This window comes from Dermacentor andersoni, chromosome 7 (genome assembly GCF_023375885.2).
Source record: "Dermacentor andersoni chromosome 7, qqDerAnde1_hic_scaffold, whole genome shotgun sequence".
Taxonomy (NCBI): Eukaryota; Metazoa; Arthropoda; class Arachnida; order Ixodida; family Ixodidae; genus Dermacentor; species Dermacentor andersoni.
In genome coordinates, this window is record NC_092820.1 from 175,600,928 (window position 1) to 175,617,055 (window position 16,128).

At 48.5% G+C, this 16,128-nt stretch overlaps 1 protein-coding gene across 4 annotated transcripts in view; it reads left to right on the forward strand.

The window, feature by feature from the left end:
- LOC126532996 (uncharacterized) overlaps positions 1-16,128 on the forward strand; it is a 671,944-nt gene that overhangs the window by 613,694 nt on the left and 42,122 nt on the right. The window lies entirely within an intron of this gene.

The following is a 16,128-nucleotide window of genomic DNA, read 5'->3' on the forward strand; positions in this document are numbered from 1 at the left end:
ATGACGATGGTATTTACATGTCGGATGCGGTTTCTTTATAACGAGGTTTGACTGTATGAAATGAAAGGGGAACCTCTGGAGCTGGTCCGAAGCATAGCAAAATGTCAATATGAATGTGCAAGACTAGAGATGTCCTTGCCTTCCCTTCTTGCATCTATTACAATTTTATCTAAGTATTGGCTTTATACTGAGAATTTGCAAATGATGCTGGTTCATCTGAAAGTACATAAACTGGCTGTAGCATTTTAAGGCACTTGGGTGAGGAAAATTTTAACTGTTAATCCTCGCGGTCACAGCTGAGAGACTCATAGCGAATATGTAAAAGTTGCTTTGCTAATGGAATATCTGCTTTCGATGAGTGTTGTGTAACAGAGCTTTTCCGATATATCAAATATGTCTAACATCAGTATAACGAACATGGATATCACGAAATACCACATTTAATGAAGTCTGATTTCTTTACGATACCAGCATGCAGCAAATATGTGTTTGTAACGAATAATGGACGCAACGAAGGTGCTGTATTTTCATACCGAGTATGACTTCGTTATAACGAGTGCCATAGTTGTCTCGAGCCCAATATTTTCTTTTGTCCTTCCTTACAAAGTTTAGCTGCCTGCAGCAGATCACAACGCATTGCCTTCTTTATGCACATGCCACTACAGTCACATTTATTTTTTCCTCTCTTTTTTGCTCAGTAGTAATTTTTCTGCCGAGAATGTTTGTTACTTTCTAACCTACTGCAAGCCCTCCTTGACCAGTGGCATACTCATATTCTACGGTAGCAGAAGTAATTTGCTTTGCTCATAATGATTTGATTGTTTTGAGTGTTGCTACGTAGGACATCTAATGCAATAGGAACAAGTGTTAAATAACTAGGAAGAACTGAAATTGGTTACTGTTTTCGGGGCACAAGAATGCAGCACTTATCTGTGACAATTATACCCAGGCACTTTCTACACCTTGAGAAGGTGTGTGCTAAGCACTTTCAAGGAGCGCCTCATTTAGCCTTTCGAGAATAGTTGTTGCTGCCGGGATAAAATCCCAAGAATAAAACAAATCATAAGAAGCCAACAAACAAAGATGCCAAGGACAAGACTGGAGAAATTACTTGTACTTACTAATTGAAATAAAGAAATGATAAATTAACGGAATTGAAAGTGGATGAAAAAAACAACTTGCCATAGGTGGGGAACGATCCCACGTCTTTGCATTGTGCGTGCGATGCTCTACCAACTCTACTCTGCCATTGGTAGAGCATCGCACGCGTAATGCGAAAACGTGGGATCGTTCCCCACCTGTGGCAAGTTGTTTTTTCATATTTATTTATTTTATTTTCAAATACTGTTGGCCGTCTTGGCCGTAACAGGGTGGGTACAGCAAATTTGCACATAGCGTAAAAAATGTAAACACTTTACAAACGTAAATAGGACATGAAGCAATGAATGTTGGAAATACAATGCAAAACAAATAACGAAATACAAATACAATAGTTTGGGTAAGAAATACATGTTTCTAACATTGTGACAGTGATATTGGAAGCAGCATAAAAGAAACACTATTGTATGTATTTCTAGAATAGTGTGACAATGTTTGCACGGCACCACTAAGATTCAATTTCATAAAAGGTTTTTAACGCGTTCCTCAAAGATTTTAATGCTACTTGACTGCAAAACAGGCACCGGCAAACTGTTCCATTCCTTAATCGTTCGCGGAAAAAATGAATAAGTGTACATGTCCAGATATGCTTCTGGAATTGAGAACATGCAATGATTGCTTGACCTGACGTTTCTAGCCTTCCTGGGAGCAAGATAGGGTGCGGTTTCAATACTGAAGCGGCCTTTCGATAACAAAAAAAGAAATTTAAGTCTAGCCAACTTCCGCCGTTGAGCCAGTGGAGGCAAATCAAGCAACTGAAGCATTTCGGAAACAGAGTCAGTACGATAATATCGGGAAAGAATGAACCTTGTAGATTTTCTCTATATCTTCTCAATGCGGTTTATTAATCCTGATTGAAACGGATCCCAAATGACACTGGCATACTCTAATGTCAGTCTAATGTAAGTTAAATATGCAAGTAGTTTGACGGGTGTGGTTGCCAGCTTTAGTTTTCGGCGAAGAAACCATAATTTCTTTTTCTGCAGCTCCACAAATTCTGTCTGTGTAATTTCCAACTTAAGTCTTTCGAAATTGTTAAACCTAGGTATTTTATCGTTTCAGCTTCGGTTAGAATTGTTGAGTTCATCTCATAATTACACTCAATAACATGCTTTGTTTTGCTTGTGATTCTTAGCATGACTGATTTAGATTCGTTAATTTTCATTTTACTTTTTGCGGCCCAGACTTCTACAGCTTTAAGGGCTTGACTAAGTGACGCTTGACTAAGTTTAAATTCCGTAAATTTATCATTTCTTTATTTCAATTAGTAAGTACAAGTAATTTCCCCAGTCTTGTCCTTGGCGTCTTTGTTTGTTGGCTTCTTATGATTAACAAAAATTGGGCCACTCGGTTAACCCTCTTTTTTCTCGTTCAAGAATAAAACAACCAACACTAAGATACAAAGGAGAAGAGTAAACCGAGCTATATTCGGGAAATACTTGTGTAATAGAAAAAATAGAAAACGGCATTATTATGACTGCGTTAATGCCCTTTTGGGATTTCACTCGCTGAGGACATCCGTCTTCTTTCGCTTCTTTTTTTTTATATATACATAATACTGCAGACCTCATTTGGTCCAAGCAGGAAGGGCAGATAACAAGGCATATTTACAAATGCCATGAAGTTATTGCATAGACAAAAGCTTTGATACATGACACAAATGAGCAAAACAAGTCAAAGGAAATACATTGCATATCAATCAGCACATCAAAATTCATTTCTAAGATTTCTTTCAAAACTGTCACTTGAGACAATCTGTTCAGGCAGTGCATTCCAATCGTTTATTGTGCCCGGAAAGTATGAGCATTTAAACAAGTTTGTTTTCGCAAAATATGGTGTTAGGGCATGGGTATGTTGGTGACGGGTTTTTCGTGTAGTTGAAGGTGTAACATAAGGTGAAGAAGAAATTCCAAACTTTCCCTGGATGAGTGAATGAAGAAACGTTAATCGAGCGATTTTCCGTCTTATATGAAGAGGTTTAATTTCGTTGGAGGCCATTAAAGCAGATGGGGAATCAGTTCTCTTGAATTTATTGTAAATGAAGCGCACAGCCCGTCTTTGCACGTTTTCTATTTTTGCTATATCTTTTTTGGTGTACGGGTCCCACACTATAGCCGCATACTCAAGTTTGGGCCGAATAAGAGAGTTATAAAAAAATTAAATTATGGCGTTTTACGTGCCAAAACCACTTTCTAATTATGAGGCACGCCGTAGTGGGGGACTCCGGAAATTTCGACCACCTGGGGTTCTTTAACGTGCACCTAAATCTAAGTACACGGGTGTTTTCGCATTTCGCCCCCATCGAAATGCGGCCGCCGTGGCCGGGATTCGATCGCGCGACCTCGTGCTCAGCAGCCTAACACCATAGCCACTGAGCAACCACGGCGGGTTAAGAGAGTTATAGGCTAATAGCTTAACGTTACTGGGTGCTCCTTTGAGCTTGTGTTTCAAAAATCCAAGTTTTTTTAACGCACATGAACTAAGAGACAAACGCCGGAACAGCTTTGAGTGCCAACAGCACGGCCAGAATTTCGAAGATAGCTAAGACTACACTGCCGCTCTTCCTTGACGAGAAAAGAGTCTATGAGAAAAGAGACTCTACGAGAAAAATTACATTGTTTCTTTCGAAATTTCCAAGTACGTGACGAGCACCCTCAGGTCCTTGCAACGTTTGTTGTCGATTGTGACGGCTAGCCCAAGTCCGGAATGTGACGAGCGCCGAGACACCTCGTTCGGCGCAGCCCGTGCAAGTCCGGGGCGCGTATTTTGAATTGCTCGTAGGTACAACGGGGCGTGCCACTTTTGACGGAGCTCGACGTTTCTGCGCAGGCGCGAGTAAGAGCGGGCGCGAGAGAGAAAATCGGGGGGCATTTGCTCCTTGAATATATGACTCAGCCTAGGCACTACGGAGGAGGGTTTCTTAGATTGCGTTGTATTCGTTTGTCCCCTGACATGCCGGCATTGCGGAGTTCGGTCGAGTTGGTTTATACGCTCCGCCGCTGGCTGCCCGCGCGGTGAGGCAGTGGGCGCGGACGCCGCTTGGTGATCGCTGTGTCTGAAGGGACAATGTTCTGACTGGTGTTTTATAAGTCGCGGGTCGAATTTTTCGTCGCGACGATAGATCGGATTTTTTACAAGCACTGCTCCAGGAGGGCACATGTAACCGGCAAACGGAGGCCTCAGGAGAGCACCTGAGGTTATATTAAAGCAGGCGGCGCAGGATCTCCGGGGCACCCAAGCGGTAGCGGGGGGATCAAAGCTGGAAGCCGGGCGGCCCGTGGGTTGGGGCCGCAGAGGCCGAAGCGTGCCTGGGGGTGTTCGCATAAAACATTGGCTGTCCGCGATAGCGGACAGCCGATCTTATACTCCCCTGGCACGCGCAGGCCTCTGCGAGCCCCAACCCACGGACCAGTCTGGCTTCTAGCTTTGATATCCCCGTTGCCGCTTTGGTGTCCTGGAGGCGCCGCCAATAATGCGAAATAATGACACGTTGTTTTCATTAGTAAAAACATGATCGATTAAATATGATTGCGTCGAGCCGCCAACTTGCGATGCTAAGTTCAGCACAACCGCGCCCCGCGACTTCTGCCGGCACGGCGCGCCGAGGGACAAGCGCATACACCGCGCCCCAAGGGACTCCTCCGTAGTACCTAGGCAGAGTCGTATTTTCAAGAATCAAAACTCCCCACATTGCCTCTCTCGCACCCGCTCTCACTCGCGCATGCGCGCAAACGTCCGTCGTCTCCGCAAGTTCCACGCCCCGTTGTACCTACGAGCAGTTGGAAATACGCGCCAGGCGTTCTTGCGGTGCCTCGCGTGGTACAAACGCGGGCGCGTCTTCTCCTTCCGAAATTCAACGCGAACTGGCGACAAAGAAAGCACGGACGGTGCACCCCAGAGAGAGCGAGAGACAACTTCATGTAGTCGCCTGCAGAACGACACCATGACTAAATGGCGCCGTGACGCGGGCCCTGACGTCTTCTCAGCGGGTGGTCTCAACGCCAGCGCGTGTTACTCCCGCGGTCGGTCGCCCTGAGGGGCAACGTTCTGTCGGTTTCACTCGGCCTTTGTCTTTCAAGAGCCGCCGAGACCTGCTGGACGGCCGAGAATCCTTGTCCCAAGTGATTCCCGGCTGAGCCCCCGGGTTTTCTTGCCTACCTCAGCCTGGATGCATCGTCGTGCCTGCCTCTCGGCGGCCGCTGCTGTTATCAGTGCCCGCACTGCGCGGGCCCCGTGCACGTTATACGGGGAAGGCCGTGAGGCGGTGGGGCGCTCTGCCCCACAGGTGTGTGCGTGCGCGCGCCTGTGTAAATCAGCGGCGCGTGAAAATTACGCGGCAGTGGCCGCGCGGGATGGGTTAATTAGGTTAATGCCACATTGCGCGAGCATGCCCACGAGCACGCTGCAGGCGCGAGATGTCCCGTGCAGTCGCGAAGCAAGCCTTTAATTAGACCGTCACGAACCCCAGCCGAACGGGAACGCCGTTCGAGTGCAGTGTGGAGGCGACAGCCGCAACTACACGCACGCGCCTGGCGCGTCGTGTTTCCTCCTCGGCGCAGGCCACGCCGGGCGGCGCGCGCGACGCGCACAAGCGCGTCGGGGCAGACGCGTACTTGCGTCCAGCGCTCGTCGTCGCGCCCCCAGGAGCAGGAAAAGTGCACGCGGGGCCGATTGCCGTCTCTGCTTCGTAGCCTATAGCTTCTGGGACGAGTTTGGCATCGAGAGGGCCGTCGTTTTTGCGCAGCCTGGGCATAGTCTCCGAGGTCTTCCTTTCTTCGCTTCTTTTCCTCACCTTTATTTTTTTTCCAGTTTTGTTTTATTTTGTTTTGTATCGCACCTCTTGCCGTTGCGGAAGAATCCCGAACGTGCATATTTGGGGCACGCGAAAATGCGTCACGGAGCGCGGCACACTGCAATGCGGGAGTTGCTCCTGTGTGTTGGGTATTCTCGAGCGTTATCTACGCCGCTAATTAGTTAGGAATGCAGTTGAAGGGACGTCGTACTGGGCTACTTTCGCATCTCTTCACCTCTGCGCTGCACTCGCTACACTCGGGTCTCGAAGTTGGCGCTGGGCTTGAGGGTAAGTTGCGACTAACCTGTGAACGCCAAGTGTATACTGCGATTCTTTTATTGCGATAGCACTTATACGGACACTCCAGGCGCGTTTCTGTCGTCGGTATTGGCGTCGCCGTAGTGTCCCGTACAAAGTCTAAGGGCGATAACATGGCCGCGCGCCGTATGCTGTGTATGTGCGAGTGAAAGCGTGCCAAGGTGAGCCGACGATGGTAGCTCAATCTCGCACGCGCAAAAGAGGAAAACGGGGAGGAAGCGCGCAGTCTTCCGTCGTGCGCAAAGCACCGCGGGGGGGGGGGGGGTCTACTTCGGCGGCCGCCGAGTATAGTCCGGCCGCTCCGGCCCTATCTTGAAAGCGACGCGCGAAGAGCGCATAGTCTAGGTGCACCGAGGGCTAATAGCTTCGTGTGCGCTCTGTTCGCGTTGAAGCGAGAGACAGCACGAATGTCAGTTCGCTCGCTGCTGCTGCTGCGCTTTCTCCCTGCAGCGTTTTTGACAGCGTGTGTGCGCGGTCACGTAAGGTGCGTTTATGTTTGCTTGTGCGCGCGTGACACCATGCTTGTTCGTTTAATTAGTAAGCGTAAGTTTACAAGTTTATAGGGCCAATAAAACTACTATCCGCACTTGGAATAGCTGTTTGCTAATTTGCTGTCGCAATTGACGCTTCGCTTTTCGGTTGAAATCGCTACTTTCTTCAAACTTGAGACTTGACATCTATTTGGCGGTCAACATTTTTCTGCCTCTTTCACTCCTTTTGGATGGCGATAGTTGTCGGCATTTCCTGGGATGTGAAGGCCAGTTTTCTCATCGATTCGGTGCCCGCGCGATTAACGCGAGATGCGTTCAGTTGTCACCACCCATTGCAACGGTCACGCGCATCGCTGTTCCTTCGTTAGTTCAACCTTCTTTGTTTAGACTCATCCAGGGACCAGGAAGGGGATTCCTTGTAAGCTGGTCTGCATGCTCTTGGAACGAGTTGCGGCAGGAGAAAACGCCAGCTGCTTTTAGTTTTTCCTTTTGCCTCATCACATCCACGAGTGAAGGCTCGCCGCAACGGTTCTCGGAGCCATGATATGCGTTAGAAAGGAGGAAAATTAGATCATGGGAAAAAGCGTCCTTCATCAAGCCCTGCATCAACCGCTAAACCCATAAGCTATATGAATGTTAACAGTTACCTCATCTGGCTTTTCCCTAATTGTAGAGCACTTCTCGCGCAAATTGGCAACTGAAAAAGGCCAAGGAGTTGAGAAATTACGCGATCTACTAAGGAAGAGAGCCGAGGCTCAGCCGAACAGGAAGGAAAAGCGAAAATTAAGAAATCAATCGTTGTTTGTGAAAGCATTTATGGATCAACATCTTTTTATTTAAAGGGATACAGACACAAAGATTGGTGGGTGGTTTTTTGCGTCAGAACAAAAGTTGAACTGTTAAAAATGACGAATACAACAAGCTGCTTAGAAAAAAAGAACGAGAAACACCTTTCTTTTGCGATTTTCTGTTGCGCCTTGCCTCCAAGCGGCCGCCGGGAGAAGCTGAAATTTGACGTCATGACACCCCGGCGCGCCCGCGCGCGCGGCCAAGGTCAGCCACAGCCGGCGCAGTCTTTCCGGAGTGTCGGTCCCTTGCAGCGTTTTTATATCGCCGTCGGCTATGTTCGCACGTGGTCCGTCTGAAACATTATCCCTGTCAGCGCTCCATGCAGGTGGTGCGTCTTACACGCGTGTTCGTACGGTCGTCGATCGGTACTGACGCATTCGTCGCGGCGGAAGAAAATGCCCAGACATTACTGCGCCCACTGCTGTTATAACAGCATTATCGGTCGTGACACGCCGTCGCGCACGTTTCCCAGAGACGAGAAGGTGCGTAAACTTTGCATACGTGCCTGTCAGTCACCACACTCAGCATGCAGACTTCTAAAAAATGGCTTCATTTGCGCGGACCACGACGTCGACGATGATTATGCGACCCGCCTGGCTGTGCTCAAAAGCCTTGGCATGCCGCTCAAAAGGCTCCTGTTGAGGCAATACAATTCAAAGAGCGGGTGCTTAGTGATGCATTCGTAACTGTTAGCTGCGCTCGCCACCTTTTGTTGTTCTGGCAACAGACCCTCTCTCTTTCTGTATGCATGTAGCCGCAGCGGTGACCGCAGGAGCGCCTGTTGAAAGAAGGGAAATTACCCTTTCATTGGCTGTGCATGAACAGATATTCTCAGCTTGTGACAGAAATTGTTTACGATGCGGATGCATGTTTTTGTCACAAAACAAAATAGTCATGTTGCGTACACTTTCGCTGCGTCTAATATTGAACGACAGTATACGAGCACTCTTTTAATTGATCAAATATACAAAACACAGCCAGTGAATGAACGCCAGATAACAGCATACATGTGTTGTAATCTAAAATGCGCAGCACATTTATCTACATTGCCTTTTCACACGTTGCTTTTCAACCTCAAGCAAAAAATTACGGATTTTCATAGGTATCTGCATGATCACGCGTCGGGTTTTATGACTTGGTTGTTCGCGCAGCATTTCCCTAGTAAATGTCACAGCCAAAGACTTTCCTTTCTCTATGGCCACAGAATCGATGCAGCTAAGTGATCTGGTCGACGGGTCCCTAGCGCAGCCGCCCATCTCAACGAGTTCAACCAGCATATGGCTTCTAATGGCGTGAATGTGACAGTAGCCGTAAACACAGGGCTATGAGACGGCTGGAAAATTCTACACATGCCGTGCGTCGTCGCGTAAAAACGAAGTGTGCAGCGATCGAAAGCCGACAGCGTAGGTAAGCACAAAGCGACGAGCTACGCTACCTACGATTCAGCCGTAATAGCTGCCTTTCCGCCTCAACGCGGGTCACGAAACTAGGCATTTTGCATCCTACGTAACATAACTTTACGAACTGCTGCCGCTGCACTTCAAGTTTTCTAGAAAAAGAAATTACCATGTTGCTGGCCCGGACTGCCTGACCTGCCTGCTTGTGTTCAAGGCCGCCTGCTCTTCTTCGCCGCTTGACGCGGAAGGCTCGTAACCGTAAGCGGTTATATTTCTTGCTAGGTTGGAACGGTGCTCGTCTACAGACGTGTACTCATCACTGTTAGAGGCACCAGAACCCGAATCCATGCTCGCGATGGCGGCTGCGGCGCGCCTCGAATGACCGCGGCCGGCCGGCTGGCTATCCAACGGGGGTGTCGTGACGTCACGCCTTCCAACTCGCTTGGGTCGGGCGGCGTTGCGCGCGCTCACAAAAACGCCAAAAGTAAAGCCATCCGCTGAAAAATTAGCGAAGTGACTACTTGTTTTCGGTGTACTCGCACACGGAGGACTCATTTTCTCTATTATCGTAAAATGTTCAGATTTTGTGTCCGTATCCCTTTAAAAAAGGAAGTAGAGAAAACGCCGCCGGAAGTGGAGAGTGATTCCGTGTGTTTTGAATGACGCTTCTGCAGTTATCAGTCGAGCCGCCTGACGTAGCCACTTCTCTGCGGTGCTTACGTGGGTTTTTTTCTAGCCCTCTGCGGTGGGTGCAGTTCGTCTAGAACCGTAGCGTCCGGCGCTCTACGCGGCTATACGGGACCGGCGGCTACGCACCGTTACGCAACTTCCCAAATAACAATACAAGTCGGTTCTGGCACTTGGTGGAGCAGTAAACGATGGATTGAAAAGAACTGTGATTTGATCTGAAAATCGTAACAGCGCTAACACATGCATCCACAAAGTAACAAGGACGAGACACTTTGTGAATGCAAGCGTTGGCGCTCTTACAATTTTCAAATCAAGTGTGCACCAACTCGGCCAGAAAGAAGTTTTAATGAACTGTGATTGTTCCGCAATATATATTTCTGTGTAATTCTTCCAGAGCTAATTCAAAAAACACTACCAGAAATCTTTATTTTAGACTTTCGCTTGTGTACTTGATCATTCCTGCACGAGGACATTTGGTGTGGTTCCTTGTTTGTCAAGTAAAGGAGAGGTGCATCTCACCTGTGAGGTACACCTTATTTCATTTCCTTTTTGCGGGTTTACGCGTCTTTATGGCGAACGCTAGGCATTATTCACGTTTGTACTAGTAAAGTACCCCTCCCCCACCCCTCATTTTCATAGAAAAGTTGCCTTGGGTTCGGCCCCCTCTGAAGAAGAAAATCGTGGGTACGTGCCTGCAACACAGTCCCACTGAGCTGTAGGTCTATGAAGTGCTGATGTGTTTCTTTTCTTTTATCCGGCTTAACGATTTTCCGAGCCATCCATTGAACAAGACTATTTTCGACTGCGATAAGATCTTATCTAATTAACCACATTTCTCCAGATTACGTGCACACGATCGCTGCAGTCATAATTATTTGATGCGCAGCATCCTGTTGTAGTATACCATTTCTGAGCACGCTGGTGGTCACCTGCCGTGGTTGCTCAGTGGCTATGGTGTTGGGCTGCTGAGCACGAGGTCGCGGGATCGAATCCCGTCCACGGAGGCCGCATTTCGATGGAGGCGAAATGCGAAAACACCCGTGTGCTTAGATTTACCGTATTTACTCGATTCTAAGCATCCCCTTTTTTTCACGATCGCGATGCCCAAAGTGAGGGGGGTGCTTAGATTCGAAAAATCTAGAATGACCGCACCCCCTCCCCCCACTCCCTCCCTCTTTTCGCTGCGACATCACGACGAGATGGGTGCGAGAAATAACATTTTATTTTGCACACATTCAAAAGAAAAATCGGTGCAGACAGTAAACCCGCCGCTTGTGTAGGGTGCTCAGTCACTATCACTGCCATTCGAGTTCATCGCACCGCTTGAACCGCTGCTCTCGGTATCCCACAGCAGGTCGTCTTCCGTTCCGTCGAAGTTGTTTGTGATCGAGTAAGTCTTAAATGATTTGACCACAACGTCCACTTGGACCCTCTTCCACGCGTCCGAAATCCACTTTGCGATGGTTGATGGCATAGAGTTTCTCACTACATTACCTAGAGGGATATCTGGCGCTGCTGCGCTGTGGTATGCATGGGAATGCCGGTATATTGTGGATTCGGATTGGCATCGTTCTCGTAGAGACAGGACACCTTGAAGACGCGCTTGGCAAGTACCGTTCCGTCTGTCCCCATGATTCATTTTCTACTAAAACAGCACGTAAGAAGCTGTTTTAGCTTTATTATTACGCGAAAACATCTTTTGTTTAACTATGAGAACTTGTTATCGTGTGTACGACTACATGCTACGTAAAAAGTATCAGCGGGCCGCTAAAGTTGGAGGACAGACGACAAGGTTCGCGCTCGCTTTGAAACAGTTGGTCGTCTGTTCTTGCTTTTCTTCGCTTGGTCATGCATCGTGGGTGAGTAAAGATGTAATACGCGTGAATGGAAACATTTTATGAAGATTTTACTTTGAGAACGCGTTATTTGCGTAGCCATATCCACGTTTTAGACGAAGCCTCTTACAACACCAGCCAACACGAGCCTCGCAGACACATATACCGTCATTCCCATGACGGCACGGTGCCCCCTTAAGAAACTCCCATAGACGGTGGCGCCAGATTACCCTCTAGGTGTTATAGTGAGAAACTCTATGGTTGATGGGGACGCTTTCTGCAGCTTTCCCGTCGGCGTCTTCTTCCGGTCAGGGTTTCGCACCCACTATTCGTACTCCTGTCGGAGATTGGCTTTGAAGGGCTTGTTGGCTGAAACGTCGAGGGATTGCAGCACTGGCGTCATGCCTCCCCGAATCACAAGCACATCGCTATTGATGTTCCGAAGCTTTGTCTTTACCTCCGGGGCCAGGTTGCCGCGAAACGCGCCCAACAGAAGCATCAACCGCGTGCCTGCAGGTCTGCCGAGCAATGATTCCAGAGTGAGCAAGCGCGTTTCGCGGCCTTGGCTACGCGCTCTTCCTAACAAATAGGGAGGGGGGGGGGGGTGCTTAGATTCGCATGCAAACTTCTTTCCTAACTTTTTCGCGAAAATAGAGGGGGGGGTGCTTAGAATCGCGAAAATACGGTAGGTGCACGCTAAAGAACCCCAGGTGGTCAAAATTCCCGGAGTCCTCCACTACGGTGTGCCTCATAATCGGACAGTGGTTTGGCACGTAAAACCCCTTAATTAGCACGCTGACGGTCATCTCGACCGGTCATCGCACCTCGGCCGTAGAGCTTCGCTGGGGCTACTGCCACCTGTTGCCAGGAAAGTGTTCCCACTTAAATGGACAACACAGACGGATAGCTAAGCTGCATTATAGTGAATCACGCTTCTGCACTATAGCAACGTGGCTCCTACCCTGAGAGGAGGAGCAGGATCGCTGTGAGCCAGAAAAGACACAAATACGGGTGGCGATGCATGTATGCATCTTCAACCATTTCATACGCGCGTGCGCCTGAATGTTTAGATGCAACAGTGCACCGCTCCGCAAAGAAAATGTGCGCGCTGTGTTAACTTTGGAGGTTCGCGTAGACGCCGCCAGTTCCGATTTCGGCGCCTACGACGTGCCAAACTAAAGGTGGCTATCCGTCAGCTGAGGGTTAATTTTACGGTGTCTCATCCCGCTGCTCTGCTACAGTGTACTGTAATAGCTACGCGTGGTTATTTTCGCACCGAGTGACGTGAATAGCACATTTCCTTTTGCTCTTGCCTCTAGGGCAGTCGCACAATTTGCGAGGGTCGAACAAACTTCATCTTGCTCGTGCGAGCACTTCGGCAACTCGCACATCGGCGGCTAGCGATGGATGCCGCGCTTCGGATTCGCGTTGAAAGGGTTCCCAACGTGAGGAGCTTCGAGCATGACGGCGGCCATAGGCGCCAAGTTTTCATTATTCCGGGGAGGTGGGTGGAGGGGCTGGGGCGCGACCAGATTTCCGAACCGATATATATATATATATATATATATATATATATATATATAGACTTCGTGTGACTGAAGTGTTCACTGAAGTGACAGCCTTATGAGAATTTACAAGATCTCATAATGGGAAACAGTTCAGTTTCACAGACTGTGTTTCCTCGCACCACCAAGAACCTGGAGTCTCACGGTGGTGTAACCTTCCTTCGTCTAATTGTCATCGCTATCACTAATACTGCTATGCCTATCCAACGAAACTGCAGTCTCTCTCTCTCTCTCTGTGTGTGACTCCGAGTATAAGGGCTGCTGCGCATGACTGCTGTTGATTCTGATTTCGAGTGAAGCCGACTTGGCCTCATTTCGGTTATTGAGTGAATCACACAGGGTGTCCGAACTATCATGCACCAAGTCTTTAAAGAAGAGCCATTGTGTTACTGGAAGAAAACGCGGTGCAAATTGTTTCCAGTACAGTGGAGTAGCCGCCAGTAATTCTTTCGTTACTGAGATTTAATTCGGTAATTGTGATTAATTATCGAACTCGAGAAGTACTGTCTGAGTTATCAAAGTGTCATTGAGGCATTTGTAGGTACCCCCAAATGACATGTAACTGTGACGTTTTCAACAACGTACTAATAGCGTACTAATTTTTTCCGGCTGGTAAAGAAATCTCACGATATATGAAAAATACCATGTGACTACGCTCCAACCTGCATCATAAAGCAGCGCCCTCAAATAAGCTCATGCAAAGCAACTGATTTGCCTGTCGCAAACCCGAAGATACAGCACATCACCTTGATAATGGTAATCTACTGAAGGAGCACCAAAAGCAGGTTTCGCGGCTTCGCAGCTCTTCCTTCCTCTCATTTCTACGTCACACTTATTATCCATCTCTCAAGGCCGGCTGATCACATTGATAACAAAAGCCCCTTGATAACGCGGCCGAAGCGCAGCTGTGACCACGCACGAAACGCGAAAAGCAGTGTCATAGGCATAGAATGTTACGAAATCCCGGCTCTGCTCGCGCACAGCAGGGTACACGCGCACAGCTATATTTCGCGCCAGAAACTTGCTTCGGACCAAAGCCAAATTAAAGTGACTGCAATGGCATCATTACTCTTGACCACATGCTTTGGCAGTGCCCCGCGGTCTTCACAGACTGTGGCAAGGAACAAGAATGGTGGCGGCAAATGCTACACAGCGAATCACTCTCTGACCAATTACGGGCAGTCCAGAAGGCTCGCAATGTGGCTGAAGGGCTCGGCCTAACAGTCCCAACGTGGGATCGGCCCGCGTCAACCTAGGGTTGACCTTCAGGACCCAATAAAGTTCTTCATACCATACCATACGGCTTCAGTTTTCATAAGAGTGTATCAGCAGCGCCGCCGCCGCCTGTTTTATGTCCACTGCAAGACGAAGGCTTCTCCCTGCGATCTTCAACAATGACTCCGGTTTTGTGTATACGTGCTGCAAAAAACAGGTTCATAGTAACACATAAAAGCGAAATAAACAGACCGGGAAGCGACCCACGTGTAGAGAAAAGGCAAAACCCATGCGTTCAAGAAAGTAATGAGCCGAATTGATAATGGGGCTCCTTCGCAAAAACAAAAAAGACACGCGTGCGCGCGCGCGGCGGAAATAACACCAGGTTTCAGTGTGGCTTTATTTAATATGAATTCATAAGCTCCGTTGAACACCGGCTGCTGCCTAGAATAGAGGACGTGTTCGAATAAGTCTCCTTTTGCAGCGACGCAGCACTCAGTCCGCTTTATCACATCTTCGGTGGTTTTCTTGGTGACCGACGCTGGAATTCTACGGCAGACACCCGTTATCCTTGCGTTGATCTCATCTGACGTCCGTCTCTATCATGTAAGCACGATCTTTTACATACTCCCAAAGAAAGAAATCGAGTGGGGAGAGGTCAGGTGACTTAGCCGGCCAATTTACAGGCCCTTCCAATCTATTGCTATAGTACACTCTACTATTGCGCATGAAAAGTCGCATCCAGCCAGTTTCGCGCTAGGCTGCTGCTGTGTGCGGGTGCCCCATCTTACTGCTACCGCAGAATTGAAAGACGTGACAGCGGCACTTCGCTGAGAAACTCATCCACCACTCCTTCAAAGATTTCGTTCACGTAACGGTGTCCAGTCAGTGTGTGATTGAAGAATATTGGACTGATTTTAGCACCGGCGTAAATTCCGCACTCCACATTGAATGACCGCTAGTACTGGTGCCTATAGCGCTTTAGCCAGTGTTCATTGTAATCACTCCAATACTGTGCGTTATGCAAATTTACCAGGGCGTTTCTGAGAAAATTGGCTTCATCTGTGCACATGATGTCGCTCAAAAAGCCCGGTGACTCATCGGCTTTTGTGAGGACCCAATTCGAGAAATCTAGGCAATTCTCCCTATCTTCTAAGCATTGATGCATTGTAAGGTGGTATGGGTGGAATGCCGAGTCATTTAGAATCCTCCAAACTGATGACTTGGGAGGCTACGTCCCGCACGCCATAGCATGCGGGTTCAAGGCCATAAATGGGGGAACGTCCGTGCGTAGCTTGTTATGATTGGGGGTTCAATCCCATCGCTCGTGATCCGTTGTCAAGATTGTAGTCGTTCATGAATTAGAAGGTAGCTGGCCCATGCCGTCGTCCAACTTATCCACGCTGAGGAAGTTGATGAAGGGAAGGACTGCTTCTCATCGAGAACGAGGAATATGGGTTTATTTACAGTATTTATATCAGTCTAATATGACTGCTTGAGAAAGTACATCAGTCTAACATGACTGCTTGAGAGAAAGTGTCCTGAGCAGCCGCACAACAGCGGTTTTTAAACACTCGGTCCTCTCCCGATACCCAGGTGACGGAAACGGCCGTCCAAGCACCGTAGCCGAGTTGACCAGGCACCGTAGGGGAGAACGAGGCACCGTAGGGGCATTTATTCCCCGAACTGCAGCGCGCCCGCCGGCCGCCCATTGTCTGGCGTCTTGGTCGGCGCGTGGGAAGGGCTGTCGTAGATGTTCCCGCGGCTCAGTAACAATAGTTGGTCCGCCGAGCCCGTTTAGTTACAATGGCGACTTCG